The sequence below is a fragment of the Giraffa tippelskirchi genome, chromosome 10 (genome assembly GCF_054371585.1).
Source record: "Giraffa tippelskirchi isolate mGirTip1 chromosome 10, T2T-mGirTip1v1.2.pri, whole genome shotgun sequence".
Taxonomy (NCBI): Eukaryota; Metazoa; Chordata; class Mammalia; order Artiodactyla; family Giraffidae; genus Giraffa; species Giraffa tippelskirchi.
The window spans coordinates 16,398,675-16,423,189 of NC_137284.1; the positions used below are offsets into that span (position 1 = coordinate 16,398,675).

At 42.4% G+C, this 24,515-nt stretch overlaps 1 long non-coding RNA gene across 1 annotated transcript; it reads right to left on the bottom strand.

Annotated features, from left to right (window-relative positions):
* Nucleotides 1-347: 347 nt before the first annotated feature.
* Nucleotides 348-23,676, bottom strand: LOC145522731 (uncharacterized). The gene is made up of 2 exons (XR_014066145.1): nt 23,617-23,676; nt 348-998 (listed from the first exon to the last, which is right to left on the bottom strand). It is a non-coding gene; the product is annotated as an uncharacterized LOC145522731 (long non-coding RNA).
* Between the last annotated feature and the right edge of the window lie 839 nt (nt 23,677-24,515).

Genomic DNA, 24,515 nt, shown 5'->3' on the forward strand with positions numbered 1-24,515 from the left:
GGTAGTAGTTAGTGCTTATGGAGTAGCAGTTCAGAAAGCAAAACAGAATTCAAATGCTAATGACCAAATTACATGTTGCTTTGTATATTTGCCAGCTTCAAGAAAATTTGCACTAACAACTTGGCAGCAGGTGCATGCCTCCCGGGATTTATTTCCTCCAAGTCATCACAAACCCCTGTTTCCTCAAAGTTCTATTTAAAGAATCTTATCAGAACATATCCAAAAATTGCTTAGAAAAATGCAGTTTCATTTTCTACTCATTGTGGTAAATATAACGAAAATCATGATAAGATATTAAAGGTTTAATTGATTATTGTATGACAGTGGTTGGCTTTTCTATCACCCTGTTTGGTATTTAAACATTTCATAAAGCTTTATACTGACTTGTGTACAGATATAGAATTTGCATTCAGTTGATTACGGCATTTGGGTCATTTTCTAGAAAAAGTTTGTCACTCGGCTGTTGGTAACGCAAGTGGCTTAGTTTTTGCTAGGAAATCTGATTCACCATCCAACACTTTGACTTACTGCAACCTTGCCAGGAATGGAATCAGCGAGTGCAAGACTGCTCTGTTTCTTCCCAGGTCAGTAGAGACTTGTTGTTTTTAATGGATTGTGTGTAGGACCCAAGGATGTGACTCATCTATCCACTTAGGAGTCATAAAAGTACACGAGCAACTCAGCTTCAGTCATAACATTCATTGTCCAGACCAGATTGAAGGTGCATTGCCAGGCAGTTCTTGTGATTTAAGAGGAACCTGGGCCTTGGTGCCCAGTGAACAAGCAGAATGTCTATAAAGTTCAATATACCATTAATGTCATTAACACAAATGTTTCCAGTTGTCATAGGATAGATGTGCTGAATGGTGGGTTGTAAACTGGACATCACTGAAATCCCCTTCTGAGGTCTTCTTGCCTCGAAGAAGAGAAGCCGGTAGCTACATTTCCAGGCACCTCTTCTCTGCCTGGTTCCAGGAGGCATCATCCCATGAAAGGCACTTAGGAGGAAAGGGGAGCAGAAGAAGGAATCATTATTCTCCAGAGGCAGATGGAGGCAGATACACAGAGAAATGCAGGTTCAAACTGCTTTAGATAGATTTTTTGAGAATCGCCTATGTTATGCTACAGGCTGAAACGGCTGGTGGAAGCATTTCAGAGATTCATAAGTTGTATAGCTTCCCAGTTCAGCTCTTGGGGATCACATGCTTCAATGTCATAGGTTGAGAGCGTTTATGACAACTTTCTTGATCTTTGCTATCCCAATGGTTGCATAAGCCTTAATTTCTTAAAACTCCTAATACTTGTGGGGTATAGAGAGTGGTTTCTCTTTTCTTAATAAAACCGTGACTAATACAATAAGCTGGAGAAGAAAATGGCAACCCATTCCAGTATTCTTGCCTGGAAAATCCCATTGACGGAGGAGCCTGGCAGGCTACAGGCCATAGAGTTGCAAAGAGTCGGACACAACTGAGCAACTTCACTTCACTAATACAATATGTAGTTATTAAAAACATTTAATACAAAATTAGGGAAAACAGAATGCAGAATGGATGAGGGAAGTATACTGTGTTATAGGAACACCTCTAATGAGAATCTAATCCAGAACTGGGGATAGGGGAGAGAGACTTCCTGAGAAAATGGCCTCCAAGCTGAAACTTGCAGGATAAAAACGGGTTAGGTAGTCAAAGTGCACAGGATGGAGGAGATGGAGGTTGTCTTATATTTGTGCAAAGCCCCTAAGGCCAGAGGGGGGTCAGAGAGTGTTGGAGGTGGTGATAGGTGGTGAAAGCTAAGAGCAGTAGAGAGATACTACAGCATTTTTAATTGTAGAGTTTATGATTTCAGATTATCACTCTGGCTGTGGGATCAAGAATGGACATTCAAGAGTGCAAGATTAAATGTGGGGAGAGTGATAGGTGGCTGTTGTAAGGGTTTGTACACAACACATCCATAGCCTGGACTTGGGAACTGGCAGTGGGGACAGAGAGGTGGTGGCAGAGACAAGAAATGTTTAGTAGATGCCTGGATGGGTTAGAGAATGGGAGAAGTCGAGGATGACTCATTTTGCATCTACGGAAACTGAAACTTAGAGGGATTATACAGATTACCTCAGGTCACATAGCTGGAAGCAGTGGAGTCAGGATTCAAACCTTAATTTGTCTGACTCTGGAGCTCTTGTTTAAGAGCTCTATAGCATACAGACAAGAACACAGTCACAGATGGTCAATTTTTAAAAACTGATTAGAATGAGGACCTTATGGCCCACAAGGTTAAAGGTAGCACATGGGCTAATGCCAGGTTACACATGAGATAATGCTGGGTTCTCTTCATCTCCTCTTCTCTATGACTTCCTAGTTGATTTACCTTATTTTCATAAGTTTTTCCTCTATGTTTTACAATGTTGTAATTAAAAGAAAAAAAATAGGGAAATATTTCTCCTTCTCCCTCAAATTGTGGTTTCAACTAAAGGAAAACCAAAAGGCACTTCTGTTTCATTGCTTTGAAGTACATAAATCTGTAACTTCGGAAGTTCGAGAGGCTAAAGACCATAACCGGTTGTCGTTATGGTTTGTTTGCTTGCCAAAATGACTAAGATAATGTGTAAGGTTGGGAAAGCACTAAAATAATTACCCCATCCTGCTCCCAGACGCCCACCTCTGCTGTTATACTGTCAATGTCTTAAACAAGTCCCAAATAGTTGGAAGCAAATACCAACTTGCCCAGAATTCTGACTCCTGTTTGTTACTGAATCTTGAGCCTCTGTTTCTAGAACAGACCTCTTTGCTGAGCCCCAAACAGAGGGAACACTCTAAGTCGAATGACTCAGGCTCATTCCTCAAACTTTCTGTGTTCCAACAATCTAGCTGTCCCAGACAGCTTCTCTTCCCAAAATCTTCACCACCCATGTCCACAAAACCAGACACTTCAGCAGTTATTCTGGACTCACTTCTTCCCTATTTCTCACGTTAAATCAGCCACTAAATCTGATGATTTACCTCTTAAATATCCTTCTATTTTTTATTTTCCTCTCTACTTTCACTGTGGCTGCCTTAATACAGGACAGCATTTCCAAATTCCTGACAGATAATAATTTTTGTGAGGCAGAAACAAGAAATTGAAATTCCTAGGTATTCCCCAAATCATAATTTATTCTGTATTTTTCCATAACACTTTACTTATATGTTTTTAAATAATAAAAATTGGCCATAATAATGAACAATGAACAGCTTTTCTGTGATTGGGTTATACTAGATATTTGAAAAGTTTTCTGTAAAGAAGAAAATATATAATAATAAGTTGTTGACTATTACTATTTGTTGTTGTAGACGTAGAGTACATCTCTCTCCATGGGTACATCAGGAATACACCTTCAGACACAGAAGTGCATGCAGGACACCAGCTGAGAGCAGACAGGAGTACCTTACCAGTGGAAAAGAATATATAGAACCACACAAAACTCGGTAGGACTAACAAACTAGGGGGAAAAACAGGAGTGTTAGTAGGACTGGACCTGCCCTCAGGGAACTGAAGCAGGGGTTCGAGCCCCACATGAGGGCAATTGTCTGAGTCAGATGATAAATATTTAAGGCTGAGAATGAAAGAGCTGATCTCTGGCAGCCTAAATGGAATGAGAATCAGACAGTCTTTGCTGCAGCCATACATATCCTGGACAGGGACGCAAGTCCCGTGGAAGGCGCAGTGGCTGGGAGCTGGAGTTTAGGGATTGTGGAGCAATCCCAGGGCAAGGGCTGCTGTTGACTGTGGAGAGACTGATCGAGGGGATGGGAGGGAGGAGACTGGCGTGGAAAATGCTTGTGGAGGAAAGCCGGGCAGCCATAGAAGCAAGGTGATACTGCCGAGTCACACCTAGGGGTAGAGCCATCACCATAGCCTCTCTCTCCCCCACACAACAGCATTGGCAGCTGAACAATAGGGAGGCTGGCCCATCAAAAGCCAGACACACTGAACTACAGAGCAGGATCCCACCCAGGGTGCCCCTTTAAGTGCCTGATGCACCAATCTACAAAGTAGGACCCTGGCCAGGAGGGCCCTCTCTGTGCCTGACGTGCCCAACAACAGGGAAGTACCCCAGGTAAGGGAGCCCTCTAAGTGCCTGAAGGGATGGAGCTATGGAGAAAGACTGGTCAAAGAAGCCTTCTGATCGCCAGCTACAAGAGGCTTGAAAAGACTCTGAGGTGGTCAAAAACTTCTGGGTGGAGGCAGTCTGTGTCCCTGCACACTGTGCCACCAGGGTCCCCACAAGCCAAGCAGCTGCACCACTTCATACTCAACTCTCACTGGGGCAGAGCGGCCACAGGAGGGGGAAAATCTTGCATCTATGCACACAGGGTTGCTTTGGTCATGTCCAACTCTTTGCGACCCTGTAGACTGTGGCCTGCCAGGCTTCTCTGTCAGGGGGGTTCTCCAGGCAAGAATACTGGAGCATATTGGCCAATACTGGTTGCCATACCCTTTTAGAGCACTACACTTCCTGCTGCCCTAGCCACCAACTCCCCTGAGTAAGTGGTGCTGCCAGAACCCCTGCAACCCAAGCAGCTGTACCACCTCCACACCTGGCCCTCACAGGGGTAAACCCAAGTCCTCCAGGGAAGCCTCAGGAACAAACCCCAGTATATGACCCACATGCAAAGGTGGAAATAAAACCACAGTTGAAACCCAGGGGCAGCGTGGCTAAGGAAGAAGACCTAAAACTTTCCCACCAGCTGTATAAGCCGCAGATTAAATCCACACGACCAACAAGGCAGACTGTGTCTGTGGAATATATAAAAGGACATTGAGAGCTCCCACAAACGAAAACACACCAGTTCTGATAGCTGTGGACATTGGAGGCAAGAACGCACAGCAGTAGGACCAAGATTAGAACCTGAGCTGCCCCCACAATAGGTCTGATAGCACAGTGTTAGAGGGCATCCTAGGGAGGCGAGGTGGACTGTGCCTCCCAGAGAGGGAAAGGACTCTGACAGCAGTGACTCAAGAAAAACATTTATTTTTCTGTGTTTTGACTTGTCCTATAGATTCTTTTGGATATTTTTCTTTTTTTCCCCACCTCTGTTGTAGTTGTCAATTTTATTGGCACTATGAAATCTAATTAGGCATTTAAACTTTTTCTTTTTCTCAGTCGCATTTTTTATTGTTATTATAAACCTCTGCCTCTACATTGGGCTTTTGCAGTTCTGTGGAATTTCCCTTTTTTTTCTCTCTCTTTTTTTAATTTTAATTTTTAGTTTTTTTAACTTAAAAAACTTACTTTTAAAATTAATTTATTTATATTTGTATATATTTTATTTATTTTTATTATTTTATTATTCTTTTTTCAACATTTATTCCTTTGTTTGCTTTTCCTACTGTTCTTTTTCCCTTGCACTTAACCTTTAATGTATATAAATCTTCATCTACCTCTATTTAACTTTGCATATCTATTCTTTCTTTCTTTTCTTTTTTACCTTTCCTCTCAACTTATTTGTTAGTTTTATTTTCATTGCTTTATTTCCCACTTGGCACCTTGCTTTACTTTTGTTTTCTGGTTTGTGCTTTAGTTAGTTTTGTTCTTAACTGGTAAATGTAATTTTTTATTTCCTTTGTTCACTGGATCAATCTTCTGTACTTTATTTTTCTTGGACTGTTTTGACTTTGCTTATGGGTATATATGTACATGTGTATATTCCATTATTTTAATTATTATTTGCCTGATTTTGTAACTGCCATTTGTCTGGGATTCCTCTTTGGTTTCTCGTTTTTAGGTATTTATTTTAATCTCCCTTAATGTCATAACAAACCTCTTGTGGAATCTTCATTCCTGACCAGAGATCAAGCCCTGAGCCTTTGGAGTGGGAGCACTGACTCCAAGACCCTAGACTACCAGAGAACTAACCCTAGGGAGTATCAAATACTGAGAACTCACACAAAGGAAACCACTTGAATACAAGACCCTGCATCAACCAGCCACCAGTAGCACCCTGTGCAGGACACCTCATCTAAACAACAAACAAAACAAAAATACAAACCCAATCATCAGCAGACAGGATTACCACCTCACTCAGCCTTGCTCTTCGGAGGAAAAACAAACAAACAAACAAAAACTCAGCACAAATCTCACCCTATAAGATGCTGCTGCTGCTGCTACTGCTGCTGCTGCTAAGTCGCTTCAGTCGTGTCCGACTCTGTGCAACCCCATAGACGGCAGCCCAACAGGCTCTGAAGCTTACACAAACCACTGGACCAACTTTAGAGGGCAGAAACCAAAAGGAAGAAAGAATTCAACCTTGAAGCCTGGGAAAAGAAGACCTCAAACACAATAATTAAAAAAAAAAATAATGAAAAGGCAGAGAAATACTACACAAATGAAGGAACAAACTAGAAACACAGAAGTCCAAATAAATGAAGAGGAAATAGGCAAACTATCTGAAAAGGAATTCAGAATAATGATAGTAAAGATGATCAAAAATCTTGAATACAAAATGGAGAAAATGCAAGAATCAACTAACAAGGACTTGGAAGAATTAAAGAATAAGCATACAGAGACAAACAACACAATTACTGAAATTAAAAATACTCTAGAAGGAATCAATAGAAATATCTGAAGCAGAAGGACGAATCAGTGAGCTGGAAAATAAAATTGTGAAAATAACTTCTGAAGAGCAGAATAAAGTAAAAAGAATGAAAAGAACTTAGGATAGTCTCAGAGACCTCTGGGACAATATCAAATGCACCAACATTCAAATTACAGGGTCCCAGAAGAAGAAGAGAAAAAGAAAGGGTATGGGAAAAAATTTGAAGAAATAATAGTTGAAAATTTCCCCAACATGGAAAAGGAAATAGTCAATCAAGTCCAAGAAGCACAAAGAGTCCCATACAGGATAAACCCAAGGAGATACATACCAAGACACATACTAATCAAACTAACAAAGACTAAACACAAAGAAAGACTATTAAAAGCAGCAATGGAAAAGCAACAAGTAACATATAAGGGACAGGCCATACGTTTAACAGCTGATCTTTCAGCAGAAACTCTGCAGGTCAGAAGGGAATGGCAGGAAATGTTTAAAGTACTGAAAGGGAAAAATCTACAACCAAGATTACTGTACCTGGTAAGGATCTCATTCAAAATTGATGAAGAAATAAAAAGCTTTTCAAACAAGCAAAAGTTAAGAGAATTCAGTACCACCAAACCAGCTTTACAACAAATGTTAAAGGGACTTATATAGTCAAGATATACAAGAGAAGGAAAAAGATCTACAAAATCAACCCCAAACAATTAAGCAAATGGCAAAGGGAACACACATATCAATAATTACTTTAAATGTAAATGGATTAAATGCTCCAACCAAAAGACACAGACTGGCTGAATGGACACAAAAACAAGACCCATATATATGCTGTCTACAAGAAACCCACTTCAGACCTAAAGACATATAGACTGAAAGTGAGAGGATGGAAAAATATATTCCATGCAAATGGGAAGCAAAAGAAAGCTGGAGTAGCAATCCTTATATCAGACAAAATAGACCCTAAAATAAAGAAGATTACAAGATAAGGAAGGACACTACATAATGATCAAGGGATCAGTCCAAGAGGAAGACATAACAATTGTAAATATCCATGCACCCAACATAGGAGCACCTTAATACATAAGGCAAACACTAACAGACTTAAAAGGAGAAATTGACAGTAGTACAATAATAGTAGGAGACTTTAACACCCCACTCACACCAATGGACAGATCATCAAAACAGAAAAATAATAAGGTAACACAAGTCTTAAATGATACATTAGATGAGATGGATCTCATTGATATCTTCAGGACATTCCATCCGAATGCAGAAGACTACACCTTCTCAAGTGCACATGGAACATTCTCCAGGATAGACCACATCTTGGGTCACCAATCAAATCTCAGTAAATTCAAGAAAATTGAAATTGTATCAAGCATCTTCTCTGACCAAAATACTATGAGATTAGACACCAATTACAAGAAAACACTCTAAGAAACACAAACACATGGAGATTAAACAATACAATTCTAAATAACCAACAGGTTACTGAAGAAATAAAAAGGGAAATCAAAAACTTTCTAGAAACAAATGACAATGAAAACACGACAACTCAAAACCTATGGGATGCAGCAAGAGCAGTCCTAAGAGGGAAGTTTATAGCAATACAATCCTACCTCAAGGAATAAGAAAAATATTGAATAGAGAACCTAACTTTACACTTAAAACAACTGGAAAAAGAAGAACAAAAAAACCCCAAAATTAGTAGAAGGAAAGAAATCATAAAGATCTGAGCAGAAATAAATGAAGAAGAAATGAAAGAAGCAATAGTAAAGATTAATAAAACTAAAAGCTGGTTCTTTGAGAAAATAAACAGAATTGACAAACCTTTGGCCAGACTCATCAAGGAAAAAAGAGAGAAGACTCAAATCAACAAAATTAGAAATGAAAAAGGAGAGGTTACAACAGACAATGCAGAAATACAAAAGATTATAAGAGACTATAATGAATAACAATATGGCAATAAAATGGATAACCTGGAAGAAATGGACAGATTCTTAGAAAAGCTCAATCTTCCAAGACTAAACAAGGAAGAAATAGAAATTATGAACAACCCAATTACAAGCACTGAAATTGAAACTGTGATCAAAACTCTCCCAAAAAAACAGAAGCCCAGGACCAGATGCCTTCACAGGAGAATTCTATCAATCATTTAGAGAAAAGCTAATGCCTATCCTTCTAAAACTCTTTCAAAAAATTGTAGAGGAAGGAACACTTCCAAACTCATTCTACAAGGCTGCCATCACCCTGATGCCAAAACCAGACGAGGACAACACAAAAAATCAAAACCACAGGCCAATATCACTGATGAACATAGATGCAAAAATCCTCAACAAAATTTTAGCAAACAGAATTCAGCAACACATCAAAAAGCTCATACACTATGATCAAGTAGGATTTATTCCAGGGATATAAGGATTCTTCAGTGTATGCAAATTAATCAATGTGATACACCATATTAACAAATTGAAAGATAAAACCATATGATAATCTCAATACATGCAGAAAAAACCTTTGACAAAATTTAGCATCCATTTTTTATTAAAACACTTCAAAAAATGGCCATAGAAGGAAACTACCTCAATATCAGTTCAGTTCAGTTCAGTCGCTCAGTCGTTTCCGACTCTTTGCGACCCCATGAATCGTAGCACGCCAGGCCTCCCTGTCCATCACCAACTCCCGGAGTCTACCCAAACCCATGTCCATCGAGTCAGTGATGTCATCCAACCATCTCATCCTCTGTCATCCCCTTCTCCTCCTGCCCCCAGTCCTTCCCAGCATTAAGGTCTTTTCCAATGAGTCAACTCTTCGCATGAGGTGGCCAAAGTATTGGAGTTTCAGCTTCAACATCAGTCCTTCCAATGAACACCCAGGACTGATCTCCTTTAGGATGGACTGGTTGGATCTCCTTGCAGTCCAAGGGACTCTCAAGAGTCTTCTCCAACACCACAGTTCAAAAGCATCAATTCTTCAGTGCTCAGCTTTCTTCACCGTCCAACTCTCACATCCATACATGACCACTGGAAAAACCATAGCCTTGACTAGATGGACCTTGGTTGGCAAAGTAATGTCTCTGCTTTTTAATATGCTCTCTAGGTTGGTCATAACCTTCCTTCCAAAGAGTAAGCGTCTTTTAATTTCATGGCTGCAGTCACCATTACCAGTGATTTTGGAGCCCAAAAAAATAAAGCCTGACACTGTTTCCACTCTTTCCCCATCTATTTCCCATGAAGTGATGGGACCAGATGCTATGATCTTAGTTTTCTGAATGTTGAGCTTTAAGCCAACTTTTTCACTCTCCTCTTTCACTTTCATCAAGAGGCTCTTTAGTTCTTCTTCGCTTTCTGCCATAAGCGTGGTGTCATCTGCATATCTGAGGTTATTGATATTTCTCCCAGCAATCTTGATCCAGCTTGTGTTTCTTCCAGCCCAGCGTTTCTCATGATGTACTCTGCATATAAGTTAAATAAGCAGGGTGACAATATATAACCCTGACGTACTCCTTTTCTTATTTGGAACCAGTCTGTTGTTCCATGTCCAGTTCTAACTGTTGTTTCTTGACCTGCATACAGGTTTCTCAAGAGACAGGTCAGATGGTCTGGTACTCCCACCTCTTTCAGAATTTTCCACAGTTTATTGTGATCCACACAGTCAAAGGCTTTGGCATAGTCAATAAAGCAGAAATAGATGTTTTTCTGGAACTCTCTTGCTTTTTCGATGATCCATTGGATGTTGGCAATTTGATCTCTGGTTCCTCTGCCTTTTCTAAAACCAGCTTGAACATCTGGAAGTTCACGGTTAATGTACTGCTGAAGCCTGGCTTGGAGAATTTTGAGCATTACTTTACTAGCATGTGAGATGAGTGCAATTGTGCGGTAGTTTGAGCATTCTTTGGCATTGCCTTTCTTTGGGATTGGAATGAAAACTGACCTTTTCCAATCCTGTGGCCACTGCTGAGTTTTCCAGATTTGCTGGCATATTGAGTGCAGCACTTTCACAGCATCATCGTTGAGGATTTGAAATAGCTCTACTGGAATTCCATCACCTCCACTAGCTTTGTTCGTAGTGATGCTTTCTAAGGCCCACTTGACTTCACATTCCAGGATGTCTGCCTCTAGGTGAGTGATCACACCATTGTGATTATCTGCGTCATGAAGATCTTTTTTGTACACTTCTTCTGTGTATTCTTGCCACCTCTTCTTAATATCTTCTGCTTCTGTTAGGTCCATACCATTTCTGTCCTTTATCGAGCCCATATTTGCATGAAATGTTCCCTTGGTATCTCTAATTTTCTTGAAGAGATCGCTAGTCTTTCCCATTCTGTTGTTTTCCTCTATTTCTTTGCATTGATCGCTGAGGAAGGCTTTCTTATCTCTCCTTGCTATTCTTTGGAACTCTGCATTCAGATGGGAATATATCTCCTTTTCTCCTTTGCTTTTTGCTTCTCTTTTTTCACAGCTATTTGTAAGGCCTCCTCAGACAGCCATTTTGCTTTTTTGCATTTATTTTCCATGGGGATGGTCTTGATCCCTGTCTCCTGTACAATGTCACAAACCTCTGTCCATAGTTCATCAGGCACTCTGTCTATCAGATCTAGTCCCTTAAATTTATTTGTCACTTCCACTGTATAATCATAAGGGATTTTATTTAGGTCATACCTGAATGGTCTAGTGGTTTTCCCTACTTTTCTCAATTTAAGTTTGATTTTGGCAATAAGGAGTTCATGATCTGAGCCACAGTCTGCTCCCAGTCTTGTTTTTGCTGACTGTATAGAGCTTCTCCATCTTTGGCTGCAAAGAATATAATCAATCTGATTTCGATGTTGACCATCTGGTGATGTCCATGTGTAGAGTCTTCTCTTGTGTTGTTGGAAGAGGGTGTTTGCTATGACCAGTGCATTCTCTTGGCAAAACTCTATTAGCCTTTGCCCTGCTTCATTCTGTACTCCAAGGCCAAATTTGCCAGTTACACCAGGTGTTTCCTGACTTCCTATTTTTGAATTCCAGTCCCCTATAATGAAAAGGACATCTTTTTTGGGTGTCAGTTCTAAAAGGTCTTGTAGGTCTTCATAGAACCGTTCAAGTTCAGCTTCTTCAGCGTTACTGGTCAGGGCATAGACTTGGATTACCGTGTTATTGAATGGTTTGCCTTGGAAACAAACAGAGATCATTCTGTCGTTTTTGAGATTGCATCCAAGTACTGCATTTCGGACTCTTTTGTTGACCATGATGGCTACTCCATTTCTTCTAAGGGATTCCTGACCACAGTAGTAGATATAATGGTCATCTGAGTTAAATTCACCCATTCCAGTCCATCTTAGTTCGCTGATTCCTAGAATGTCAATGTTCACTCTTGCCATCTCCTGTTTGATCACTTCCAATTTGCCTTGATTCATGGACATAACATTCCAGGTTCCTATGCAATACTGCTCTTTACAGCATCAGGCTTTGCTTCTATCACCAGTCGCATCCACAGCTGGGTGAAATGATAAGCCTACAGCAAAAATTATTCTCAATGGTGAAAACCTGAAAGCATTCCCCCTAAGATCAGGAATAAGGCAAGGGTGTTCACTTTCACCATTATTATTCAACATAGTTCTGGAAGTCCTAGCTACAGCAATCAGAGAAGAAAAAGAAATAAAAGGAATCCAGATTGGAAAAGAAGTAGTAAAGCTCTCACTGTTTGCAGATGACATGATACTGTACATAGAAAACCCTAAAGATAGTATCAGAAAATTACTAGAGCTAATCAGTGAATTTAGAAAAGTTTCAGGATACAAAATCAATACATAGAAATCACTTGCATTTCTATATATTAACAATGAAAAATCAGAAAGATAAATTAGGGAATCAATCCCATTCACCATTGCAACAAAAAGAATTAAATATCTAGAAATAAACTTACCTAAGGAGACAGAATAACTGTACACAGAAAATTATAAGACATTGATGAAAGAAATCAAAGATGACATAAACAGATGGAGAGATAGTCCATGTTCCTGGGTAGGAAGAATCAATTATTGTGAAAATGATTATTCTACCAAACACAACCTATGGATTCAGTGAGATTCCTATCAAATTACTATTGACATTTTCCACAGAACTAGAAAAAAAAATTTCACAATTCATATGGAAACACAAAAGACCCCAAATAGCCAAAGCAGTCTTGGGAAAGAAGAATGGAGCTGCAGGAATCAACCTTCCTGACTTCAGATTATACTACAAAGCTACAGTCATCAAGACAGTATAGTACTGGCACAAAAACAGAAATATAGACCAATGGAACAAGACAGAAAGCCCAGAAATAAACCCATGCACCTATGGGCACCTTATTTTTGACAAAGGAGGCAAGAATATACAATGGGACAAAGACAGCCTCCTCAATAAATGGTGCTGGGAAAACTGGACAGCTACATGTAAAAGAATGAAATTAGAACACTTGTTAACATCATACAGAAAGATAAACTCAAAATGGATTAAAGACCTAAATGTAAGACCAGAAACTATAAAATTCTTAGAGGAAAACATAGGCAGAACACTCAATGACATAAATCAAAGCAAGATCCTCTATGACTCACCTCCTAGAGTAACAGAAATAAAAACAAATGTAAACAAGAGGGATCTGATTAAACTTAAAAGCTTTTGCACAGCAAAGGAAACTATAATCAAGGTGAAAAGACAACTCTCAGAATGGGAGAAAATAATAGCAAATGAAACAACTGACAAAGGATTAATTTCCAAAATATACAAGCAGTTCATACAACTCAATACAAGAAAAACAAACAACCCAATCAATAAGTGGGAAAAAGACCTAAACAGACATTTCTCCAAAGAAGACATAGAGATGGCTAACAAACACATGAAAATATGCTCAACATCGCTCATTATTAGAGAAATGCAAATCAAAAGTACAATGAGATATCACCTCACACAGGTCAGAATGCTGCTGCTGCTAAGTTGCTTCAGTCGTGTCCGACTCTGTGTGACCCCATAGACGGCAGCCCACCAGGCTCCCCCATCCCTAGGATTCTCCAGGCAAGAACACTGGAGTGGGTTGCCATTTCCTTCTCCAATGCACGAAAGTGAAAAGTGAAAGTGAAGTCGCTCAGTTGTGTCCGACTCTTAGTGACCCCATGGACTGTAGCCTACCAGGCTCCTCTGTCCATCGGATTTTCCAGGCAAGACTACTGGAGTGGGGTGCCATTGCCTTCTGAGAAATGCCTATTTAGATTTTCTGCTCATTTTTGGATTGAGTTGTTTGTCTTTTTGATATTGAGCTGTTGCAATACACGTATTTTGAGTAGTTCCTAAATCAAAGGAGAAAACAGCTAGAAAGCATATACTTGGCACAATTGGGAAAATTTGAATATCACAAGATATTATTCAATTAATGTTGATTTTCCTAGGAGTGGTAATGGTGATGTAGCTGTATAAAAAATGTTATTGTTCTTTGGGAATGTGTGGAAATATTTGGGAGTGAAGTGTCCTGAATAGTGAAGTGTCCTATATAGCCAATTTTCAGATGATTTGTAAAAAATATTAAAATATATATTATACATATATATATAAATAACTATATGTGGGAGGGGAAGAAAGGTGGGAGGAACAAACTTGGTAAGAATTTAATTGGTGAATCTTAGTATAGGTTTGCGTGAGTGCTCATTCAGTCGTTTCTGACTCTGTGACCCTGTGGACTATAGCCCGCCAGGCTCTTCCATCCATGAGATTTCCCAGGCAAGAATACTGGAATGGGTTGCCATTTCCTTCTCCAGGGGAACTTCCCCACCCAGAGATCAAGCTTGTGTCTTCTGCATCTCCCATATTGGCAGTGGATTCTTTACCACTGCCCCACCTGAGAGAAACAGGACTCCCCTGGTGGTCCAGTGGTCAAGACTTCGCACTTCCAATGGCAGGGGTGAGGGTTTGATCTCTCTTTGGGGAACTAATACCCTACATGCTGTATGGTGAAGCCAAAAAAAAAAAAACTACTGTTACTTATCAGCCATCAGTATTTCAACCTTGAACACTGAGTCAAATTATTCTGTAAAAATTAACTACCTAGAAAAAAATTGGGACCTTAATCCTCTAGGTCAGCTATTCTCAAATATTTTGGCTTTAACACTCCTTTACACTTTTAAAAAAATGTTCAGGATTCAAAGTATTTTATGTTTATGTGAATTACACATATTGATACTTATGATCATATATTATTATTCAACATTGAAATTAAGAATGTTTAATAGGGCTTCCCAGGTGGTATAGTGGTAAAGAATCTGCCAGCCGATGTGAGAGACACAGAGTCGTGGGTTTGATCCATGGGTTGGGAAGATCCCCTGGAGGAAACGGCAACCCACTCCAGTATTCTGGCCTGGACAATCCCATGGACAGAGGAGCCTGGAGGGCTACAGTCCACGGGGTCACGAAGAGTCGGACATGACTGAACGCACACACACATACCCACACTATTTTTTAAATAATTTTAAAAATAATAAATAATATATTTGTATTGTCTGAGACAAAAATTTGCAAGAAGTGTCTGCTTTAATACAAGATAGCTGGATTGTCATATCTGCACCCCATTTTTTTACAATACGATGTTTTGGTCAAAGTATATGAAGAAAATCTTGCTTTCCCCATATGTAGTTGGAAAAGATAGGAGTATTTTAATAGCCTTTTTAGATAGTTTTGAATATTCTTTGATACTACACTAAAATCTGGTAACAGGCAGTTTCTTAAAGGTGAGTTTCAGTGTGGAATTTGAAGCTGTATTAATGAACATTTCAAAATGTTACATTAAGACCCATTGGTCTGTCTCACACTTGAACAGATCTTTTTTTACTTATGCATGATTTCGTAACATCAACCATTGGCCATTTGGAAAATACTGACTCACAGAATCATGTAACTCATCTGAATGTTGACACATCTCATGATACAAGATCCAAGAGAAACCTCTCATATTTGTTAACATCACTATCAATCTCATCAGAAAAGTCGTTAAGTATTGGGAAACTACCATGCTTGTAGTGGCAGATGCTTTTTCCAAAATTCTAATATTTGCTTATAAGATCCAATTTTTTTCCACTGGCAGCAAACATTCTCAGGTATTTTCCTTAAAGTGACAAGTCACTTCATTATTCTTTAAGGATGTGCCTGACAAATACCCAAGTCTGAATAAGTACTGTTTGTCAGTCACACTTTCAAATAAAAATGGTGTTAGGTGAGGGGAAACAAGACTAGTTTAGCTTGCAACTCAAATGATCACACTAGTGCTTTTCTCTGAGACAACCATCATACTTTGCTGCTGCTGCTGCTGCCGCTAAGTCGCTTGTCATGTCTGACTGTGCGACCCCATAGATGGCAGCCCACCAGGCTCCGTCGTCCCTGGGATTCTCCAGGCAAGAATACTGGAGTGGGTTGCCATTTCCTTCTCCAGTGCATGAAAGGGAAAAGTGAAAGTGAAGTTGCTCAGTCGTGTCCGACTCTTAGAGACCCCATGGACCACAGCACAATTGCCTTATGGGTACTTTGCACGTTGACACAGAATAATAAAAAGATGCTCATTCCAGGGCTGAGATAAATACAATTAATATTTTTTCTGCTTCATCAGGCACATTAAATGAAACCAGCTTTTCTTTCTAAGAGTTAACAATGTTAAGACTACAACTACTAGTTCATAGTACCATTTGGTTCTCTGGCCATAATCTGTGCTAAGTCACCCACTGTTTTACCCATCAAGGCTTTTGCCCTATCAGTGCAAATGTCAGCATGGTGAAAAGGGTAAGTAATGCTTCACTATTATTATGTAATAAATCTGACTTGTGGACTTTCTGAAAGCGTCTTGGGGTTTCATATTGAGAACTGCTGCTGGAGGAGATGAGAATATAGGGGAGGAAAATGGTCAGTTTTGAAATTTGGGGAAATCACTCTGCTAGCAGAATGAAGAGTTGGATGAAATCAGTCTGGAGGCAAGGAGACTGTGGCAGTGTTCCAGAAGTGACGATGAGGGTCCTGCCTAGGACAGGGGCTGTAGGCTTTGGGAGCACAGGGATAAGAAAAGTCCAGGTCCAAATGTGAGAGTGATGAGCAAGGTAGTTGGGGTAATTTGCTGTTTCTATCAGTTCAGTTCAGTTCAGCTGCTCAGTCATGTCCAACTCTTTGCGACCCCATGAATTGCAGCACGCCAGGCCTCCCTGTCCATCACCAACTCCCGGAGTCTACCCAAACCCATGTCCATCGAGTCAGTGATGCCATCCAACCATCTCATCCTCTGTCGTCCCCTTCTCCTCCTGCCCCCAATCCTACCCAGCATTAGGGTCTTTTCCAATGAGTCAATTCTTCGCATGAGGTGGCCAAAGTATTGGAGTTTCAGCTTCAACATCAGCCCTTCCAATGAACACCCAGGATTGATCTCCTTTAGGATGGATTGATTGGATCTCCTTGCAGTCCAAGGGACTCTCAAGAGTCTTTTTCAACACCACAGTTCAAAAGCATCAATTCTTCGGTGCTCAGCTTTCTTCACCGTCCAACTCTCACATCCATACATGACCACTGGAAAAACCATAGCCTTGACTAGACGGACTTCTGTTGGCAAAGTAATGTCTCTGCCTTTAAATATGTTATCTAGGTTGGCCATAACCTTCCTTCCAAGGAGTAAGCGTCTTTTAATTTCATGGCTGCAATCACCATCACCAGTGATTTTGGAGCCCCCAAAAATAAAGCCTGACACTGTTTCCACTGTTTCCCCATCTATTTCCCATGAAGTAATGGGACCAGATGCCATGATCTTAGTTTTCTGAATGTTGAGCTTTAAGCCAACTTTTTCACTCTCCTCTTTCACTTTCATCAAGAGGCTCTTCAGTTCTTCTTCACTTTCTGCCATAAGGGTGGTGTCATCTGCATATCTGAGGTTATTGATATTTCTCCCAGCAATCTTGATTCCAGCTTGTGTTTCTTCCAGCCCAGTTGGTCAAATCACAAGGCCACTGCTGGGGCTGTGCTTTTTTTCTTGTCCAGACATCTTATTCAGTACATTGCACAGCATAGATTTTTATCTGAGAGCACATTAAAAAATATCTTACAGGGATTTCCTTCCTGGTCCAGTGGTTAAGATTCCACACTTTCACTGCAGGGGGCATTGTCTGATCCCTGGTTGGAGAACTAGGATCCTGCCTGCTGCATGGTATGCTCCCCCAAAATTATATATATATATATATGTCTTGCAAGTAAACATGTTCTAAGGATATATAAATTTTCTAAAAAGGAAAAAGGAAAAATCACAGGTCCAGGGTGGCTCTCAGTGTCCACGATCGCATAGCAGGATTCACTGAACTGGGAAACACAGGAGGAGGAGCAGGGTGGGCACACAGTTCCTAGAGTCCAGCTGTGGTTAGGTGGACACTGAGGCGCTGTCCATGTGGAGATGTATGGAGGGAGCTGATTATACAGGTATTGAGATACATATCTGACAGATAAAATCAAAGAGAAGGATAAAACCTTGGAGGATAAGTGTAGAGCCTAGAAGACAATTTACTTAAAGTAACGCTTTAATGAATAGATGGTGGTGGTGGTGGTTTAGTCGTTAAGTTGTGTCTTAATCAGTTGTTAAGTTGTGTCCTTGTGACCCCCACGGACTGTAGCCCGCCAGGCTCTTCTGTCCTTGAGACTTCCCAGGCAAGAATAGTGGAGTGGGTTGCCACTTCTTTCTCCATGGGATCTTCCCAACCCAAGGATCGAACTTGAGTATCCAGCATTGCATGCAGATTTTTTACTGACTGAGCCACCAGGGAAGCCCTAATGAATCAATAGAGAAGGAATGATAAAGAAGATAGACGAATCACAGGAGACTGGTGAATAGAAAGCAAGAGAGTGTTACCAGAAGGCAGAGTTCAATGACACAAATGCTGCAGAGACCTAAGAACTAAAAGGAGCCCACCGAAAGGTAAACTCTGAGAAAGCCTTTACATTGCTGTATCTGCAGGCCAGGAACAGTGCCTGATTCAGAGAAGACATGAAACAAAGCTTCGTTGACTGGATCAATGAATGAGTCCATTACACATGGCCATTGAAGGCCATTGACCACCTTTATCGTAGTAGTTCTGTGGGTGTAGAGACACAAGCCTGGCAGCCATGGATGGAAAGTGAATGAAAGGAGAGGGTGAGTGCATTTTGTGGAGGAATTTGGTTAACAAAGGAAGGAAGGAGTTAAAGGGAGAGCTTGCCAGTATCACCGGGTGAAGGAAGGCTTGTATTTAGTTAGATCATTTTGTTAAGGATAAGAGACTTCTTAAAAAAATACTTACTGGGCTGTGCTAGGTCTTAGTTGTAGCACACGGGATCTTCTGCCTTCGTTGTGGCATGTGAAATCTTTAGTTGCGGCATGTGAACTCTTAGTTGCAGCATGTGGGATCTAGTTCTCTGACCAGGAATCGAACGCAGCCCCCTGCTCTGGGAGAAGTGAGTCATAGCCACTGGACCACCAGGGAAGTCCCTGAAAGAGACTTTTGAGTATGTTTTATAAGTCTTAGGGAAAGAGCCTTTAGGAAGGGAAAGTTGACTATCATGATGAATTCTGATCCTTTATTCACAAATCCCTGTCTTCTGCAATGTCCTTACTCCCCAAAGTCACAAGTGACTGGAAGAAAGAGAAGTGCTCTTGATTCAAAACAAACTGGGGTCAAACTTTTGGCTGTGCCTGACACCCACAAGGAAGCACTGCTGAGAAAATATGCCCACTCTTACTGCCTCCTCCTGTCCTCCTACCAGACTCTCACTGACCTCCATGCTTCACAGCCTGGCCCTCTCGTGAGTTCCCACCTGGATTTCAAGCATCCCACTGAAGATGCAGACCAATGTCTAGCCTGGATTCAGCCCTGGGAACTACTTTCACCCCTTCTGGAATGCCTTCCTCTTTCTTACCCCCAGGTTTCCCTCCCTGTCACCTGGCTAGGTGCTGTGCATGCTCAAGCTCTCCGCATAGGCAACCTTCCCTCTTTGTGCCTCTATGTAACATCCATCATAGTGGATGGTGAATTCCCACTCACAACCCTCCCTTCTCCCACTAGGCTAGGAGCTCTGTGAAGGTAGGTACCACATCTTGCTCCCTGGGGATCCCCAGCACCCTAACATGAAGTCAGGCTCACTAAATGTGTGCTTTTATGAATGAATGAACACATAGGACTCTTGAGAGTCCCTTGGACTGCAAGGAGATCCAACCAGTCCATCCTAAAGGAGATCAGTCCTGGGTGTTCATTGGAAGGACTGATGTTGAAGCTGAAACTCCAATACTTTTGCCACCTGATGCGAAGAGCTGACTCATTCGAAAAGACCCTGATGCTGGGAAAGATTGAGAGCAGGAGAAGAAGGGGACAACAGAGGATGAGATGGTTGGATGGCATCACTGACTCAATGGACATGGGTTTGGGTGGACTCCAGGAGTTGGTGATGGACAGGGAGGCCTGGCGTGCTGCGGTTCATGGGGTTGCAAAGAGTCAGACACGACTGAGTGACTGAACTGAACAGAACTGAACACATAGGCATGTTCCTTACCCCTTTTCATTCTGACTCTCCTCACAGAGGAAGAAGACCCAGGCAAAGCAGCAGATGTAGGAGAAGAAATCAAAGAGTCACTTTAGGTTATGTGCACACTCCCTTTCAAGTCTAACCTCCTCTCACTGCAGACTTAGGCTTTGAGCAGCCTGCAAACTTGCAGGCAGTAAAGACTACATCATAATAACTATCTATTAAACTTCAAAGGGAGGGAAACTTAAAACATGAATGGAGCTAATTGCTGGCTGCCACAAATTGGTTCCTGGGCATTCTAAATGGTTTAATAGTTGGTCTAGATACCATTGCAATAGGTGCCATATATAAATACAAACACAGAGAGATGCAGAGATAACTGGCAGACTGTGACCTCGTCAAGTCACAGCTATAGCCTAAAGGGGAGAATTTTACTTGTTCAGTGTGTTTGCCATAATTATCTGTCACAAAGTAGCCAAAAATGACTCTCTTGTTTAACAATTACATTACCTAAAGACTGGAGTCAAGGTGAAAGAAATTAGACAATTACTATTTTGGGCTGGGTGTCAGGATGCCTGGGGGTCACACCAGGCTCTGGAGCAGCCAGCTGTGTGCCCAGGCCAGTCGCCGGTCTCCATTACTCAACACACTTGTAATGATGCTTCGGCTCATGCATTCACTTATTCATTAGTTCAATACATATTTATTAAGCACCCACTGTATTCCTGGCACAGGGCTAACTACTGAGAATACCAAGAGACAATAAGACTTAAGCCGCCGACCTTATCACAGTCCACTAGGAAGGTGATGCTGAGAAACTTAAGCCCAGGGCATGATGATGCTGTGGAGGTATGTCCCGGGGCTGTAGGGGGACAGTGGAGGAGGTAAGTGGACTGCTGGAGAAGATGGGTGAGATCTTGAGACGGGGGAGGTCTTTGAACTGGGTTTTAAATGATTAGCAAGAGTTTGCCAGGTAGAGAAGAACAGAATTATCATTCAAAGTAACAGGAGCATGGTATCAAAAACATGAAAAATGTTTAGGGAACAGTGTCAGGTGGATGCAGTTAGACTATAAAGAACTGATGAGGGGTGTCAGTTAATCTTGAAGGGCTGTCTGGGTATTCTCTTGTAGGCTCTAATGCAGTGGTTCTCAAACTTGAGTGCACACCAGCATTACCTGGAAGGCTATTTAGCACAGATTGCTGGGCCCTTCCCCTGTTCTGGGGTGGGGCCTGAGAACAGGCATCTCTAATAAGCTCTCAGGTATGGCAGATGACCTGGGAGGGAAGACGGGTTCAGCTGCATCTTATCCTGATAGCATGACGCTACCCAAGTCACGTCACCTCCCTGTGTCCTAGTCTCAGTTTCCTTCTTGGTGGGACTGGGGATGTGGACGCTGCCTGGCAGCCTTTTGTCTGCCAGCTGGATTAAGTAAAAGAATGTGTGTGAGCTCTCGGAATATATCAAGTGCTAGACAGTTGCTGATATTAGGCCACCTGATATAAAGAGCCGACTCATTGGAAAAGACCCTAATGCTGAGAAAGACAGAAGGCAGGAGAAGGGGATGACAGAGAACAAGATGGTTGAATGGCATCACTGACTCAACGGACATGAGTTTGAGTAAGCTCCGGGAGATGGCAAAAGACAGGGAAGCTTGGAGCGCTGCAGTCCATGGGACCACAGAGTCAGACACGACTGAGCGACTGAACAACAAGACAGTTGGTGAAAAATACGTTTATGTACACACACACAGATACATGTGTATCTTTTAGTATTTCTTTTAGCTATTGAAAACTCCTTAAGTCCCTTACTGAATCCAAGAGATCTGTCAAACCTGTTGTATGGTTGCTCTGCGTGTGTGGGTGTGTGCGTGTATGTGTGTACATGTGTGTGCATGTGAAGGAGAGAGAGAGAGAGATCTCGAGACAAAAGAGTGAGATAAATAGAGTAGAATAGATAGAGTGGGAAAAGGAGGCCAAGGTTAATTCCATTTTTATCTTTGAGTTCTCGTCTTGTTTCTGATAACATCTTAGAAGATCTATAAATTAAAACAGTTCCAGATTTAGGAATCTTCAGCTAGGAATTTCTCCCTCCTGTCAAATAAAAATCTTTCCTGGGACCCTTAGGGACTTCCTGGGTTCTCTGAAATATTAGCTCTGTTCTCCACAAGCATAGAAATAGGCAGTATTGATAAGGCTCAGACTGGATGCACCCACACTCTTTTAACAAATGAGTGTGTAGCTAGTTGGAGGGAATCTTTGCTTACCCTTGGTGTAATTCTCCACCTCTAGGGTATTGGGGCTTCCCAGGTGGCACTAGTGGTAAAGAACCCACCTCCCAATGCAGGAGATGCAGGAGACGTGGGTTCAATCCCTGGGTCAGGAAGATCTCCCAGAGGAGGGCATGGCAACTCACTCCGGTATTCTTGCCTGGAGAATCCCATAGAGAGAGGAACCTGGTAACTACAGCCCATAGGGTCTCAAAGAGACACGACTGAAGCAACTTGGCATAGCATACTAGGGTATTGACCGGCCAGGTTGAAAGAGCTCCTTTAACTAAACATGACTGAAGTTTTCCTTTCATCAGGAAGGGCATGGAGGCTGTAATATGTTATTCTGGAGTGCGTTGGCAGGTACACCCCGGAACGGCAGGCTATCAGCTTACACACAAGGGAACAATTACCGGGTGGCATAGTTAATCGCAGGCACTTCACCATGGAAAAAGAAAAATAATACCCTTCCCATCTCATCCCACGGAAAAGAAAGGAGACATCTACCAATTTGTAAGAGGATAATTTCCTAATTACCCCATGAATGTTGTTATTTCTGTTAGGTCCTTAAATCAGGTTGAGGAGGGTGAAACCTGATCCTTCCTTTAGTGATGAAAAACGTTATTGTAGGATTTGGTTTTCACACAGTGTCTCCCACAGCTGAAGGAAGAATTTACTAATCTCAACCAGGGTAGCTGTGGAGGCAGCTGGTGTGGGCAGAGGAAGGTCCACAGTGGAGAAACGGGAGCTTGGGCACTTCAGGTTGGTCCAACATGATTGTTTAATTACTTGGAAAACCTTTCTCCTGAGTGTGAGGAGGCCTCTGCAGAATACATGACTCATAGCATATTAACTTCTGAATGTTTTAGAAATGAAGCTTGTCTCAATTTTCAGCTACCATTAAATCCCCCTCAAGGCATTTTGCGAAAAAAAGGAGGGGTGTTCTGGCGGTGATTATCAAACTAGAACCAATCCCCAGTCACACACAGGGCACGCCCAGAATGTTGCCTACTCTTCAGGGAAAGGAACTAACATTTCTGGAGCACCCATTGCGTGTTCCAGAATATTTTTCTCCCACTCTTTGCTTCCAGAAGGGGGAGGCCACCGGGCCATTGCTCCACTGGCAGAGCTCGGCTCCTCTGCGTTTCCCTCTGTCCCTCTCTGACAGCGGAGGGCCAACAGGCAGGAGACACGGACACAGAGGTCAAGGGGAGAACATGGAAGAATGGGAGTGGGAAAGAAAACTTGGCATCACCTGTATGTGGAGAAGGGCTGGCCTTGAGGGAGCGCAGGGCTGGTGCCAGGAAGAATCGCCAAGGGGGTGAAATGTGGCTTTGTTCTCACTCTCTATGGTTCTAGAATGCCCTCCCCCCCCCCCCGCCCCGGCATCCAGTCATTAGCTCAGCAACTATTGATTAAGAGCCTCCTAAGTTTTAGGTACCATACGGGCACTGGAGATATGGCAGTGAACAATCAAACACCAAGCCCCCCTCAAACAGCTTACATCCTAGAGGTTTCTATCCAGTGGCTTCAGGTAGTCTTGGGCGGCTGAGAAGTCCCTATTAGGGCACCTCCTTACTGTCCCTGTTCACACGCACGCGCCCTGCTCCCTGCCTCGCAGCCCTCTCTTGTGATCACGTGCGCACAGGTCTACGCACACGCATGGACACACGCGCACAACACGTGCGTATGCATCCGCCCTGCGGGGCAGTCCCTTCCCAGGCCGAGGGCGCGGCGCGGAGGTGCGCGCAGTAGTAGGAGGTGTGGGCGTGCGTGCGCCTAAGGGCCGCTCATCCTGATGCCGCCCCTGCGGGTCCCCTGCACCCTGCGGGCGCGGCCAGGAGGAGGCCGGCGCAAAGCGGAGCCCGGAGCCCGGGGAACGCGAGTCCTGACCGGCTGTTCCCCTCTGCTCTCACAGCCGGCTCCGCGCTGCCGACAGGCGGGCAGCGCCCCCAGGGTCCCAGGGTTCCGCTCCGGCTCCCTTTTCAGCGATTTCCTCTGGGCGCCCGGGTGGGAGGAGAGAACAGGCGCGCCGAGCCGCGGGTTTGTGCGAGACGCGCGGGGAAAACAGTTATCAAGGGCTTTGGAAACAGCCTCGGCCCTGGGTCTATGGCAGAAACCTGGACTCCGGGCCCTGAAACCAGACCGAGGACA